The sequence below is a fragment of the Mustela erminea genome, chromosome 2 (assembly GCF_009829155.1).
Source record: "Mustela erminea isolate mMusErm1 chromosome 2, mMusErm1.Pri, whole genome shotgun sequence".
Lineage (NCBI taxonomy): Eukaryota > Metazoa > Chordata > Mammalia > Carnivora > Mustelidae > Mustela > Mustela erminea.
In genome coordinates this window covers 102,102,825-102,119,219 of record NC_045615.1, presented here as the reverse complement: position 1 = coordinate 102,119,219, position 16,395 = coordinate 102,102,825, and the positions used below count along the sequence as shown (strand labels likewise).

Below are 16,395 nucleotides of genomic sequence, written 5' to 3'. Positions count from 1 at the left end.
GGTCCTGTGGAGAGGGATAGGAAGCACAAGAGCCCAATGTGGAGAGAGCAGAGAAGGGAGGATGGCCTGGTGGGTGATGAGACTGGAAGGTCTGCAGTGTGGCAGATGCTAGGGTGGAGGAAAGTTGGAGAGCTCCAGTGCAATGCTGGCACATGGTATTGGCTCAATTAATAAAGGATGAAAGGAACGAAGGAAATGGAGGAGGCAGAGGAGAAAGACTGCCTGGAGGCTGTGATAATTAAATGGAGTCTTAGAGATGCACTTGAGTTTTCTGGGCAGAGGAAACAGCTTGGGCAGAAGCCTAGAGGTGTAAGAGAACATGGCTCAGGAAGGGACATCAGCTTGCCAAGAGGAGGTTTCATTGCCCAGACAGAGGGTAATCTAGGAAACAAAGGGGGCTTCCCGTCAATACATGCATTGGGCAACCTGAAGTTTTACAGAAGGGGACCCCAAAAACAGTAAAGCCCATAAGACAGTAGCACCACTTTGCAGTTCCATAATTACCCCATAATTGATTTCACTGAGGTGGGCTTTGGAGCAATGACCATGGTCTCCAGAGACAGATGAGGACAGGTTGCACATAGCTCACAACCACAGCTGCAATATAATATTGGTGAGGAAGCCAACCACAGCATCCCCTCTGCATCCCCCAGTATTGGAGCGAATCAAGCCAGACCTTGCCCACTTGGGTGATCTGTCTGTGCAGATGTTTTCTGTCTGCTTTTCAAAACAGATTCATATATATCTTAGAAGCTGCTCTAAATCTTTTCATTTGAAGGAACGAAGACAAAAATAATTCCAATTCCAATCCTCAAAACTTATAGGACTACTGGTACCCAAACTTCACTGTACATCAGAATCACTTGAAGAACTTTATAGGAATTCAGATTCCTGGGCTCAACCCCAGACTTAGGGAATCGGTATCCAGGAGACAATCTCAGAAATCTGTGTCCAGTGAGTTCCATGCTCATGCATTAAGCTGGGTGATTTTTATGCATTGAGCTCATTCATTAAGTACCAAGCATCTGGGGACTCCTGTACTAGGTGATGCTTCTGCATGAGTCTTTCAGTGTAAAGTCTTCTTTACTGGAATCAGGTGAGTGATACCAAACATAAGAAATCATCATCTCTTGCCTATATCGTGCACAAAATTGGTACCCAAATCCTTGCATTGATCTTGCATTTATCAAGAAATTAATGTAAAAATTCTTTAAGGATTAATAAACACCCCAGGATCATCTCTGTAACTCACGTGGGTCACTCATAAATGATAATTTCTGTTAAAATTACACTTAAAACATAACAATACAAAGATACTCAACTACTGAAAGATGGCCAGCAGATACAACAAGCAAATCACTGGAGGGATCATGTGCAAAAAAGACTCTAAAAATGACTTCATTTTTTTTAAGGAGCATTAAAATAAGAATGTTTATAATATTCACAAATATATTCTATGAATAAAAACTGGTGTAAGTGATGTAATACCTCCACAGGCAGGATAAACACAGAGGAAGAAAGTTTGTGAACTGGAAGACCAATCTGGAGCAATCACCCAGGAGTCTGCATAGAGAGATAAAGAGGGGAAGGGACGGGGAGGTTACTCTAGACAGAGTAGTTAGAAATGGTTTTTCTTAGGAAGTGATATTTAAGCTAAGATTGAAACGACAAGGAATACCCAGTCATGAAAAGAAATGTGAGTCAGGTGTCCAGGGCAGAAAGGGCAGTCATGCCAAAGGCTTAAGATTAGAGCACACTTGGCAGGACCAGGTTGGTGTGTTTGAGGAACAGAAAGCAGGTCACTGTGCCTCTGCTATGTGAGAAGCCACCCTGGGGAGGAGAGTGTGATCCTGTGAATCCTTGCCCTGGCAATGCGTGGACTCAGGAAGTGGTGGTTAGCAGGAGGCATGTTTCACCCTAAGGTAAAGAACTTCCTAACAATGAGAACAAACTATTCACTCAGTAGCTCGCTCATTGAATCATTCATTCATTCATTCATTCATCCAATCACTTATTCATTCATTAACTCATTCACTCACTCATTCATTAATTTATTAACTCATTCATTCACTCAGTCGTTCATTCACTCACTCACTCATTCATTTGTTCATTACTCATTTAGTCATTATCAAGTACCTCCTATATACCAGACATATGGGGGGATATAAGGAATATTGAACAGGACTCCAGCATTTGGAGGAAAATTTAACCAGCAGACCATAAGGTCCCTTCCCACCATGTGACTTGATGTTTCTATATAACCACAGCAGGTGTTCACAAGCCCCAGGGACTTGGTGAGATCTCAGCTCCGGCCTCCCTTCCTGGCCCAATGGGGGAAGCAAATGCACGAGCAGATAACAGTGGAGATCCAGGCAGGGAGATAACCACATGATGGGGAGGGGGAAGCCCTTGGGTATCAGAAAATGAGGGCAAAAATGGGGACACTATTCCATGCCCTACTTAGTTTCAGACCTTTGTGAAGGCAAGATCTCCTCTATGAGAGAAGGTATTCTGACAGGAGGGGCTCACACAGATGTGACTGTCCTTGACATCATTCACTTAACCCCCAAGGTCAAGCAGCTTTCTGTAGAGATGCAGAAGGGAGATGAGAAGGTCATACTTGTGGATCGCTTCATCATCGCCCTTGCTCTCACTCTGATGTGTAAATCAAAGCGGTGCCGACCTGACCTACTTCATAGACTAAAAATGCCCAGAAAGTACAGAGCTGGTATTCTCTGTTCCATTTCCTCCTTCCTCGGCACTGCCATGGTCCCAGCCAGACCACCGCCATCGATGACCTGGACTACTGGGACAGCTTCCTAACTGGGCTCCCTGCTTCCAGGTGGGCCCCTCTCCAAGCCACACAACAGCCAGAATTACTGGAAAGCTGAGTGGATCACTCCCTGGCCGCCACCCCTTTTCTCTGGTCTTAGAATAAAGCCAAATTCCTTAGCAAGACTCCCAGGACCCTGCAGTGTGCAACCCCACCCACCTCTCTCATCTTATCCCTTGAAATTTAAGCCCTTCCTCCTCACAGCGGCCACATGAAGTCCTTGCACACTGAGCATGCTTGCCGTGGTCACATAGCCATGCCAGGTGTCTAGGGTTACAATGAGCAAGTCCGTGCTGGATGGCAAGTGCTCCTGGCAGGGACGGATGCGTTCAGTGGGTTTTCTCTTCATTTTTATTCTCTTCTTGGTGTTTGGAAGTTATGGCCTTCTTCCCATCAACACTTTATCAGGGGCAGTTCCCGAGCCAGAAATAGCTTCCGTTTTCGTGAGTCCCTCATCTGAAGGTGAAGTCCAGCTCAGTCAGTAAAGCAGATGCTTGCCTCCCTGCATGCTGGACACTGGGCTGCGTGCTCAGGATTTGCACCAACGCAAGGTCTGTGCTGTCAGGAGCTTATAGGACAGAACAGAAGGACCAGCAGTCTCCATGGGGCAATTGGGACCCTGAGTAGGAGGACCTGGGTAAATGCAGGTGAGGAGGGTTACACAGGAGCACCCGTCCTGAGAGACTTAGTGCTCTAAGTGGGAGAATCAGCAGGGACAGAATCTGATAATCTAAGAATTATAGGGATGGCAATCCAGGGCCACACCTGCTGTGTATCAGCCACTGTCCTGAGTGCTTGACAGGTTTGGTCACACTGAATCCTCAGACTCCCCATCATGCATATTTATAATTTCCCTTGTTTGCAGAAGAGGATACTGAAGCTTAGCAAGAAATTTCCCCAATGTCCCACAGTCAGTGAGTGTTGCAGCTGGGATTTTTAAAGGCAACGGATCAGGCTCCAGGACCCCCAGAAAAACGCATATGAAAACAACCCCAGACAGAGGAGAAACGGCCTCTGAAGGGGGTTGCTGACAAAGGACAGATTAAACCTGGATCAAGTTAATGTGATTCTCATTGAATGCAGCCTGGTTCCAACATATTTCCTCAGGGAATATTCAGCATTTTCTTTCAGGTAAAGGCAATCAAATGCAAAATTCATGATTGTGTGTATGAGTGTGTTTCAAACAATAGCCTTCAAAACCTACGAATCTATTTAGTGGGCTCCATCTGCCCACTAATTTTTATATTTTAAATGATGTCTGTTTGCGATCCACATTATGCTATAAACAGGTTTGGTGTGAATCACGGTGTTTTAATTAGAATATTAGTTATTCCGAAGAAGCCATCTAAAATAAGTCCTCATAGAATTAGTTGAGAAGACAGATCCCCAGAGAGACTGTGGCCCCCAGTAATCACCCAGCTTGATAAGCGGAGCTTGGGATAGCTCCCCAGTCCTCCAACCAGTGCCCTCTTGACCTCACCCCTGCCAGCATTCAAGAACCCAGGTCCTGTATGAAGGAGGGCACAGATTGCATGGAGCACTGGGTGTTGTACATCAACAATGAATCTTGGAACATGGCATCAAAAACGATTGAAGTATTGTATGGTGACTAACAACACAATGAGAGAAGAAGAACCACCACCACCACTGAAAGACCCTTCCCCCAGTTGTTAACTAATTAACTGCTCTTTTGCCTTTCTGTAACCACTTGGCTTTTAGGGTGTGACACTTGTCTCCTGTTTGAACAAGATACCTTCTGCTAATAGCCGAGGCATGGTCACGTAGGCAGGATGCTTCTCTGCTGAGTAATAAGGCCCAACTCCCCCTCCTCACTCCCCCTTCCTGCCTTTTTCTTCGCGGGCGGGTCCTCCAAAGCCAATCCACTAACACCAAGTATGCCTTTTTCAGATGTTCAAATTGTCAGCCAATCAGCTCCGCCCCACCCAAAACTTGTTTGTACCTGTCTATAAAAATCCTGCACCACCCCAGCCTGGTGTGCTCAGCTAGCAGGAGCTGCTGACCACCCGCAGGCGCCCGCGCTACAATAAAGAACCTCTTGCTGTTTGCATCCTGTGGCAGTGTTGAATTCTTGGGTAAGGGGATCTGCGGGTCTTTCACCACCACCACCACCCAAGTCCTCCAGAGCTGGGCAGGAAGCTGTTTTGGTGTTCAGGTGAAATAGGGTTGGAATCCCTGCCGTCAAGCTGCTCACATTTGGGGGCAGGGATGACTCCTTCATGAACTTGCAAGTAGCACCATGTCCCTATTTCTGTAACAGATGTTTCACCAGAGCTGATGAGTTTCTTCCCCCTCTGTGCTTTCTGAATGTGTGGGATTTTCTGCCAGGAACAGTGGGATAAGATATTCCTTATTATAAATCATAATATTGCAGAAATTCCTCCAAGAATGCAGTTAAAATAAGACTTGCTAGAAATGCATGGAGCCCCTGAAGACGTGTCCAGAGAATGACAACCACGGTGTGGAGCTGGTGAATGTCGAAAACTGGGGCTCAGGTGGGGGGAGGGGGAAGACCTGATTTTTTGGCATGTGCCAATTTCTGCGGTATAAATACCCCAACCATGGCTGATGTCACTGAAGAGTTGGTAAGCAATGCTCATTATCAGCTCTCATGAGCCAGAAGGTGCCATCTCCAGCTCACCTGCGTGTGTGTGTGTGTGTACATGTGTAGACTAGATGCACACGTAAATGAGTGAGGGAGGGATTGCAATTCTATAAAAGCAACAGTAGAATGAGCAGAATGTGTTTATAACTGCAGGAGATTCAAGTTTACAGGTAAAACAGGCCAGAATCGGTGTGAAAAGCATTTGAAGTAGTTTCTTCAAATTGCTTCTGAGTCCTGCCTCTGTCTTTTTATAAAGAGAAATGATGACAAAGGGCACGGCTTCATCACTTTGCGACCCTGGGCATGTTAGTTAATCTCTCTCTGTTTCCTCATTGTGAGCTCGAGGGTGCTAACACCCCCTTCACTAGTGTGAACAGGGCAGAGGCCTCAGCAAGGTGTAGAGCTAGCTTCTGAACTTTGGCAAACGATGGAGACACCAGACTGCAGCTCCTTGAAGATGACCTCGTCCTCAGACCTTGGCACAGTTCCTGGAGCATGGCAGACACGTACCAGTTAACCTTGAAATAAATTTTGAGTAAGGATAGTAAGGGTCAGCCTGCTCGTGGGTAATGCAGGAAGAGCATATACTAGGAAACTGATGAGTCTCTATTCAGTTTCCGTGAGTTCCTAATCATATAGAATACAGAAAGTATGGATAAAGGTAAAATGCCTTTTTCCCCCCCAAAATGCCCTAATCTGTGTTTCAATATCAAGATTCATTGGAGCCATTTTCACTTTCACTGTTCTTAACATTCTGGTCTAATTGACGGATGGGTTCATGAACGGAGGCCCCACTGAATCTCATTACACTGGGGCTCCTGGGTCTATCGATCCCATTTAGAAATAAGGCAATAAATCGTCCACAGATGTAATGACCAAACCCACAGCCTGCCGAGGGAGAGAGTCCAGAAAACAGGGCTTTCTTACACACTGTCTTTAACTTTTATTACAAGCGTGGATTTCTGAATTGGTGAGAGGTACTAGTGGGTTTAAAAATGCTTGTTCCCTTTGAGACATAATACCATTTCTGATACTCCATCCCCAGGAAATTGTCTTCTATGAAGACTAAAATTTGTACACAGTGATAATCACCACAGTATTTATTACAAAAAAAGGAAAGCCACTCAAATGTGTAATGACAGGGGTTGAGAGCATTTTGTGTTATATAAACCATGGACAGGGAAGTTTATGTAGACTGTTAGCAGGTGGGAAGTCTCTACAAGATGAGACGAGGTGAGATGAAAAAGCGGTATAAAAGATTGTATATTGATTATGATGAAGAATATTGTAGGGAAACCTACCCATAGGGATGAAAAGGGACATGTGCCAAAATTTTAAGTGAGTTGGTGTCCATGGTTTTTAATGTTTTCTTCTTAACTGCAGTTAATTTTTGTAAGTTGAATTTTTCGATAGGTATATAGGCATATGATGGACTCTCACAAAGCCGGCAGATCTATGAAAGAATATGTATAATGGTGATCTTCGTTTTTTACTTGTTAGAACTACTTAAGGAGCCTGATGTCCTATTCTATAGTGTTCAAGCAATTTGTACTCACTGTCCCTTGGATGTACCTTTGAGCTTGCCTTAACATGAGTCAGTAACCCAGTGCGGCCTGGAATTTTCCATGCACACAAAGATACAGAGAAAAGCCATCTCTAGCAGATTAAACATGAGATATTGGCGCCATATCATGGTCTATTTCCCCATGAAGACGTATTTTCCTGTTTTTCTTGTAAGTATTAATCTAGTCTTATTTGTCTGGTCACTTCCTTGATCCAATAAGTTGCTCAGAAAGGTGCACAGTTATTCTAAATTCCATGCTGCATATGTTATCTTGAATTCATAGGATGGGCACTGCAAACACCTCTCAGCTCCTTCCAGTCCAATTTCTCTCCAAACCAGTCTCCAGGTAATAGCAGGAGTGGTCTTTTTAGGATGTAAATTTCATCCCGACATTCCTCCACCAGGCTTAAGAGCCTTCAGTGGTTCCCACCACCACGTCAGTCCCTCCTTCATCTTGACTGTCCACTTCATTTTTCCCAACCCGGCTCATGTACTCCAAGGTCCACCCATATCCAGTTCCTACCATTTCCAGACACAGCACTTTGCTCAGTCCATTATATGTGCTCAGTTATGGAAAGACACAAGTTGTTGCCCAACCCAAAGCTATACCCTCTCCTTTTCCCCCTTGTCACTTCCTGGCCCAGAGGTTGGAAAGGTGACAATAGGCTTTTAAGTAGGAATGATCAGGGGATATATTTTGGGGGCAAATCTAGCCAATGTAATACAAAGCAAAGTTGGCCAGAGGCATCTGGGAAAAGTTTTCCTCTTCCTTTCATCTTGGGACACAGATGTGAAGTCTGATGCTACAGCAGCCCCCTTGTGACCATGAGACAGTAATCACCAGGAATAAACACAAATACTGAAGACAGTGGATCTAAAAGAAGGAAAGCTGCTGAGAGGTTGATGGTTATCAGTGAAATAACAGACCAGCCTTAAGGCCATGTAGCTCTATCACCTTAACAAGTAAGGTGAGGTGTTCTATTGCTAGTCTTGTACTGGACTCACTTCTCTCGTATTAGGCAATGTTTGCAAAATAATGAGTTCAGTGCCATGAACATTCTAGATGTTCAATCCATGTTCATTCATTTTCCTTTTCTTCCTAAGCATTCTTTGTGGGCCAAATTTACTCACCTGCTGGGTATAAACTGTACACAGAACTATATATTTTACAGAGATATACCAGGATGTCTGGCATACAATTTGGCGTGCAATCTGGTTTCCAATATGATGTCTGTGAAAGCAACCAAATTGAAGTGGCTTAGGCAAAAATGAGAATTTATGGCAAAGATATCTCCTCTAACTGAAAGGAAGGATGAGTGGCCATCCCCAGGGGTAATAAATAAGCTCCACACACATTTGTGGCCAATGACTCACGCACCACCGGGAAGCTCTCGCCACCTTTCTGTTTCACCTCGGCTGATACTTGTTTCTCTCTTGTTCTGCACAGGCTTCCTTCACCGTGACAGGGAAACCATGAAAAATTCTCTCCGGTTGGCCAGCTGTGAGCCAATCAACAACAAGGGGGCAGAGCAGAGCCCTGGGAGTTCAGCCCCCTGACCAACAGGTGTGGAGAGAAGTTTGTGCCCAGCTGGACCCCCAATGCTTGGTTAGCCTCCCTCATGCCACAGCCCTGCCCTCCCTCCCAAGTACACACAACCTAGTTACCCTTAGAGCCATGGACTCCCAAGGGCAAAAGCCATTATTCTACATGTTCATAATCTTTTTTTAAAGGTTTTATTCATTTGTCAGAGAGAGAGAAAGAGAGAGAGCACAAGCAGGCAGAAAAGTAGAGGCAGAAGCAGGCTCCCCACTGAGCAAGGATCCCAATGTGAGACCCGATTCCATCCAGGACCCTGAGATCACCACCCAAGCCAAAGGCAGACTGACTGAGCCACCCAGGCGTCCCTATGGACAGGTTGACAAAAAATGTCTCGGTTCGGGTGCCCCTGAAAGCAGAGCCTGAGACTTCAGAGAAGTGCACAGATGACCCTTTTCTGCTTAGAGGACGGGAGCCCATGTCTGAGGTGGGCACAAGGTGGTCTGAGCTCTCAGGAAGCCAGTCACTGCGGCTGAGAGCAGAGGCAGCCTGGGGGGGTGGGTGTGGCATCAAGCCCTAAACCTGTCTACTGCACAGACCAAGAAGAGTTCAGTTCCAGAACTGCCTTTTTCTTCTTCAATGTTGGAAGGAGCTCTTGTACCATGTGAGATCAGCCTGAAAATAGGACCAACTGAGTGGCTCAGTCGGCTAAGTGTCCCACTCAATTTCAGCCCAGGTCATGATCTCAGGGTCATGGGACTGAACCCTCAGTCAAGCTCTGTGCTCAGCAGGGAGTCTGGTTGACATTCTCTCTCTCTCTCCCTCTGCCCCTCCCCCTCTGCACCTTTTTCTGTTTGTTTAGTTGTCAAAACAAATAAATAAAATCTTAAAAAAAATAATTAGCCTGACCTAAGTAAGGGTGTGGCTGAACAAGATTGAACCCAGGATGTCTAGACCACTTCCACCGAGTCTCCTCAGGAGATATCCCCCAACACTCTTTTTCTATGTAATTCTCTAATCCTGTATCTACTGTATTCATTGCCACATTGCAGAGGGCTCAGAGATGTCAAGTAACTTGCTCAAAGTCACTCAGCTGGAAAGTGGGCAAGGCTGGTATTCAAATCCACATCTGGCTCAATCTGAGGTCAGGACTCCCACAGACCACCCTACTGCCCCCAAAGTTTCAGCACAAAGGGAAAGCTGGATGAAAGCCAGTCCTTGAGAACCTCTGAGAATGTAGCCTCATTCACACAGCCCTGATCAGCCAGCCTGAGACTGCAGAAGCTAGGCATTTTTAACATTTACCTAAAAGAAAATAAAACATATAGGATAGTATAACCTAGCCATATATATGAACTTTCTTAAACACACACACACACACACACACACACACACACACACACACACACACAATAGCACTAGGCTAGTCGTGCAGGGGAACTGGAAGGTTTCCGTTCTTTGATTTCTACTGAGAGCTAGAGCACATCTCCTCGAGTCTTGAAGCACACACCCAAGCCCAGAAGGCATTTTATTACTGAGAATTGCAGGTCTCTGTTTGCACAGGTCATCTGCAGACATCCAGCCTATGACATCTGTAAATCACTGCAGACCAAGCAGGGGCCCAGGGCAAGGTGGCGCGATCTGCTCAGAGTACAATGACATGTGGCCAGTCATTCATCACAGAGCCCAGGGACCAGATGGACGCAAGCGATGACTGAGAAGAATGATTCTGGGGCCCCGAGTGAGAAGCGTATAATGAAAGGATAGCATTAGAAGAAGAAACCACACTTTCACTTCTGTTATCACGAAGCTCCAAGAAGCCCCCAGAGACAGGAGATCCCCCAAAACTCCAGTGCAAGAAGCAAAAGAGGAGAGTTTCCCTGGCATGACCACCTTTCCCTGCAGCAGGGATGCGAGCATCAGTCACAGAAAGGGTTAGAGCCCCTCTTCATGACCGTCTGAAAATTCAGATGGCACACTGCGGGTGACCCACCGCACCAGCATGTCCGTCAGTGTGGGTTCCTTTCTCTTCTCTCCTTCCCCAACCATCACTCCCCACCCCAATTCTTCCTGAAGGTGGTGACTTTCTCATTTGGCTTTTTGAGCTCCTTGGTGACACTCACAACATCCTGGGACTTCCCAGCTAGTCCTTCCCTTCATCACATCCACCTGTGAGCCTGGTATCTCTCTCCAAACAGCAGCCACACTGGACAAACATCCCTGCTTTAAAACTCTCCAATGGCTTCCTACCGCAGCTCCAAATGCAAACACTCCCACTGGGCCCACAGGGCCCGAATGACCAGCTCGTGTCCACATCTCCAATCACGTCTCCCAACACTTGCTCCCGTGCTCTCAGCCTGCCCAGGACTCTTCACTGTCCCCTGAGTAGCCAGGTTCTTTCCTGCCCCGGGGCTCAGCTCACGTTCTTCCTTTTGCTGGAATGCTGCTCTCCTCAACACTCAGAGACCTCCTGCTCAACCTTCAGACCTTTACTTAGTCATCACTTGCTCTGGAAGCTTCCCCTTCCCAACTCCCCCTGTTAGAGACTCTCACATTCCTCCTCATAGCAATTACGATGACTGGAATTGATTTATTTCTTATGTAGGGATTTATGTACCATCTAAGTTGCCTGTTAGCTTTGTGTGGAGAGGATGGTTGTGCCCCTGTCATTCAATGCTGGAGCTCCTGCATGGAGCCCAGGGCCTGGTACGTAAGAAGTACTTGACAAATACTTGATGAATAAAATATTGGATAAATGAATGAATGGCACTTATCCTGGAAGGATGCCATCTTGATTAAAAGCCTTTCAAACTGATTCTCTGATTTTCATTCATGTTTGGATTTTATTTCATTTTATTTTATTTTTAAAGATTTTATTTATTTTATCTGACACACACAGAGAGAGAGAGAGAGAGAGAGAGAGCACAAGCGGGGGGAATGGCAGGCAGAGGGAGAAGCAGCATCCCCACCATGGGGCTCCATCTCAGGACCCTAAGATCATGAGTCAAAGGCAGATGCTTAACTGACTGAGCCACCCAGGCACCCCCATGTTTGGATTTTAATGTATAACTGTCTTTCTTTTCAAAGAAACACACAACCAAAAACAAAGCAAAGAAAGAATTTTTTGCTTTTCACTGACAATAAGCACCAATGTTTATCTCATTTGTAAGAAATATTATAAGAATAATAAAGCCATACGCATGTAAGGATCGCTGGTAGAGTTGGTGTGCCGTGAGGGGTGCGGAACCTCGTGAATCCTCACAGCCACCCTGGGAGGTAGGGCCTCCCCCACAGATGAGGCCATGGGGCCACAGCATGCCGAGTGGCTTGCTCAAGGGGGCCCCCATTCAGAATGTGGCATTGCTGGAGTTCAGACCTGGGTAGTTTTGCCCCTGAGCCACTCTCATAATCAGCTCCCCCACCACCTTCAGAAGGAAAAATGAAAACAGCCGATCTCTTCCCACAGTGAGGTCTTTGCAAGTGGCTGGAGCCTGGTCCAGCTCATCGGCAATGAACTATGATGGGCCCCAGAGAGGGCTGATGCCACAGACAGGAGAGGAGCTCCTGGATGTGCCGTGTGATTTCAGGAGGAAGATGTAAGAGGGAGGACAGAGCAAATCACATCTTAGTTGGTTGTTGGTACATCAACTCTCACTGCTTCCACATCTCAAAAGTGCAAGAGGAAAGCAGACAGCCTGTGTCCCTTCTGCATTCAAGTATACCTCCTGGCAAGCCACAGCTAGGGCTCCCCATTGGCCGAGGAGACCCCCACCTTGGCAGAGGTCACCTGGGCCTGGACTTCAGTCAAAGCCACCTATCCAAAGTAGTCATCCTGGATGCCCCAGGGCCGAGCAGGTGGAGTCTGGGGGCCTGGGGCCCGGGCACCACAGCATGTAAAGGTTCCATGTGGGTTCTAATGTGTGGCCAGGGCTGAGCGTCACTGGTCCAGAGCATCTTCCTCTCCAGGCAGAGGGAGAATCTGAGACTGGAGATGCAGAAAGCTCACTAGAGGTCCCACGAAACTTGGTGAGTTTCAGAGAGTTTGCCGAATGCCCCTAGTTGGGACAGATACTCCTCTCTCTCTCCCAGATGATGCCATTGCCAGTAAGTGGCAGAGTGCGGGGCTCCTTCTCGTTCAGGGTCTCTTGGTTGTCTCGTTTCCAGAGCTGGATGTGTTGCTGCTGACTCGGGGACCTGTTTCCAGCTCAGAGAAAGCCCCAGGTTTGCAAGCTGGAAGATCCAGCCCCAGTTGCCATGGATACTGTAGTTCAAGAAGGTTCTGGAAGTCTGGGTGGGCTAACCTGAAGGGACACATCAGATGGGCTTCACTTACTCCTCAGAAACAGTGGGCTGAGGCAGGTGCCGGTGGGTGTGGTAGCAAGCGGGCGCACACCTTCCCCGGGTGGGTATTCAAATCCCGGGGACTCACGGGCCTCAGTGCCTGAAGCAGCCCTTTTCAGCCCCTGCAAGGAAGGTGGGCTAAGGATGCCCTGGGAAGACTTCTCTGAGCAACTAGCAACAGAAGCACGGATGACAAAGACCACGGCTCTGTCTCCAAAAGCCTCCTATCTAATGCCACCACCCAGCAGGGTCCTGTGGTAAAACCAGGATCAGCAAACAGCCGGAGTATCTTTGCAGGGTCTGTTGTGGCCAGCAAGTGTGACCCAGGCTGTAGCCCAGTAGACTCTTGAACCACCAAGGCAGATAAAATTGCTGTCAGGGTGGAGGTGAGGAGTGAAGGAAATGCCCACTCACTGAACTTCAATAAAGCGCTTGATGCAGGACACTTTACCAGAATCTACTCTGGATTCAGGATTTCCTATGGTAGAGTTGTTGTTATTTATTGCAAAGCAATCATGGGCTTGGGCTGTAGAATCAGACTGCCAGGGTTCAAATCCCATGTCTGCCACTCATTAGCTGGGTGATCTTGGGCAAGTTAATTAACCTCTCTGTTTCAGCATCTATAAAGAGGTAGATAGTAGTATCTACTTCACTGTGTTAGCTGTGATGATTAAGTGGATTGATGTGTGCAAAGTGCTTAAAACATGCCTGGAAACAGGATGAGCTCTTACTAAATGCCAGTTGTTTGTTAGTGTTAGTCCATTCCAGCTGTTATCACAAAGCACCATAGACTGGGTAGCTCAGAAACAACAGAAATGTAAGGCAACAAAGGCAAAAATAAACAAGTGGGACAACCTCAAGCTAAAAAGTGTCTGCACAACGAAGGACCCTATCAACAAAATGAAAAAGCAAACTACTAAATGGGAGAAAATATTTGCAAATCGTATATCTGTTAAGGGGCTAATATCCAAAATATATAAAGAACTCAAACAACCCAATGGCAAAAAACCAAAGGATCCAATTAAAAAATGGGCAGAAGATCTGAATAGATGTTTTTTCCAAAGAAGATATCCAGATGGCTGGCAGACACACGAAAAGATGTTCAGCATCACTCATTATCAGGGAAATGCAAATCAAAACTACAATAAGATATCACCTCATACCTCTCAGACTGACTATTATCAAAAAGACAAGAAACAAAAAATCACCTTTTTGCAACAACCCACCCCTCAAAAAATGAAACCACAAGTGTTGGTGAGGATGCGGAGAAAAGGTAACCCTTGGGCACAGTTGATGGTAATGCAAACTGCTGCAGCCACTCCAGGAAACAGTATGGAGTTTCCTCAAAAAATTAAAAATAGAATTACCATATGATCCAGCAATTCTACTCTTGGGTATTTTTGACAAAAATGAAAACGTTTACTTGAAAGGATATCTGGACACCCATGCAGCATTATTTACAACAGCCAAGATATGGAAATAACTTTAGTGTCCATCAACGGATGAGTGGACAAAGAAGAAGTGGTATTCAGCCAGAAAAGAAGAATGAAATCGTACCATTTGCAAAAACACAAGTGGAACGTGAGGGCATTATGCTAAATGAAATAAGTCCGTCAGAGAAAGACAAATACTGTATGATCTCACTTACATGGGGAATTTGAAAAGAAGAATTTTAAGAAAGGAGCCCACAGTTACAGAGAGCAGGTAGGTGGTTGCAGGAGTGGGCTGAGAGAAATGGGTGAAGGGGAGCAAAAGGTCCAAACTTCCAGTTATAAGAGAACTAAGTCACAGGGATGTAATGCACAGCGGAGTGACTATCATTGATAATACTGTATTGTATACTTGCAAGTTGCTAGGAGAGTAGATCTTAAAAGTTCTTATCCCAAGAAAATAATGTGCAAGCGTGTGGTGGTGCATGTTAATTACATCTACTGTGGTGACCATTTTGCAAGACACGCAAAGACTGCATTTGTGCCATATACACAAATATTATCTTGTACACCTGAAACTAATAGAATGTTCTCTGTCGATTATACCCCAATTTAAAAAGCAAACACTGAAAATGTCTTTTTCCCAGTTCTGGAGGCTGGAAGTCCAAGATCATTCTGGATCAAGGTCAAGGTCTGGTGAGAGCCCACTATTAGGCTGTGCCCTAACATGGCAGACTGGGGCCATGGGAAGTCTGTGGGGTTCTTTATAAGGCACATATCCCATCAAGGGAACTCTACCCTCACAACTAAGCACCTCCTTAGGGCCCCACCTTCTAACACCATGACATTGGCTGTTAGGGCTTCGCCATGTGGGGTCTGGGGCTGGTGGTTGTTCCCAGTCTCCACATACTCTCAGTCACTTATCCTTAGCTCAGTAATGCTTGGGTGAGTGCATTCTTTTCGGGGCTCAAAGAGAAGCCAAAGGCTGCATTCTAGTTAGATGAGGGGGGGGGTGGGGAATAGCTCACAGGAACCTAAGGCCCTGGGACAAAGGACAGTGGGATGTGTGCATACTTGCATTTCTGTATATTACATGACAACACATGTCTTTCTGGGCAGACAGGGAGAATGGGATACATGGCGTAAGACAGTGCACGTAAGGCAAGGGAATGCGGAGTGAGAAACTCCTTTCAGCAGATGGAAGCCGCTGGAGACCAGTAGCATCCAAGGGCAGGAGGGCTTAGCTACAGGGAAGCTGTGAGAAAGTCAGGGGATGGGGAAAAGCAGAATGAGTGTCGGGAAGAGCCACTGGGTTGGATGTGTTGGTAAGTAAGTCTGGAGATGGAAGAGGAACTGGGGAGAGGCTTTGAATGCTGAGTTAGGGAGCTGGGACTCTGCCCTGCGATAACAGGGAGGCAGGTATGAGAAGTGCTTTTGCACAGGAGTGATGTGCAAAGCGCTCCTCTTCTAAAGAATGACTAGTCTGATGGCCCATGTTGAGAGGTGAGAAAATGCGGACAAAAGAGCTGGTCTGGGAGGGTAGGCACAGGATGGGAGGGGGTACGGGGAAGGCAGAGAGGGCTCAGCTCCTCCCTCAGGCGCAAAAGGCGATTGAACAGCTCTCTGATGCCACTTGGAAAGTCCCCCCAGGAGCCAAATAACCGGAACCAACAACAGCCCCGAGTTCTGCCCCCAGCGAGCTGGTCTCCAGCCAAGGTGGGGAAGTGATGAGAACCCAGAGAAAAAGCAAACTTGGAAGAGCTCAGGGTGGCTGCCCAGCTCTGAGCGGGCTCAGATGGAAGACAGAGGAATGCCTTATGGGTCTGCGTGTGTATGCCTGGTCCCTAGCTGCACAGACACCAGCTCCCATGAGCTCAGTTCCTCTCCTCACCCGTCTATCATGACTTCCAGGTACAAGGCCCTGTGCCAGGTTTCAGGAGAAAGACAGAGTCCTTATCCTCAAGGAGCTTGTGCTCTGGGGACTCCAGGGGGGGAGCTGAACCCCCCAAAGGGGGACAGCACTGCGTGTGATGGGTGATCCTACAGAAGAGGTCTTTGGGGGAAAGT

The 16,395-nt window shown here is 46.7% G+C and overlaps 1 protein-coding gene across 1 annotated transcript in view; it reads right to left on the bottom strand.

Annotated features, from left to right (window-relative positions):
- C2H4orf50 (chromosome 2 C4orf50 homolog) overlaps positions 1–16,395 on the bottom strand; it is a 102,290-nt gene that overhangs the window by 2,000 nt on the left and 83,895 nt on the right. The gene's annotated exons all lie outside the window — the stretch shown is intronic.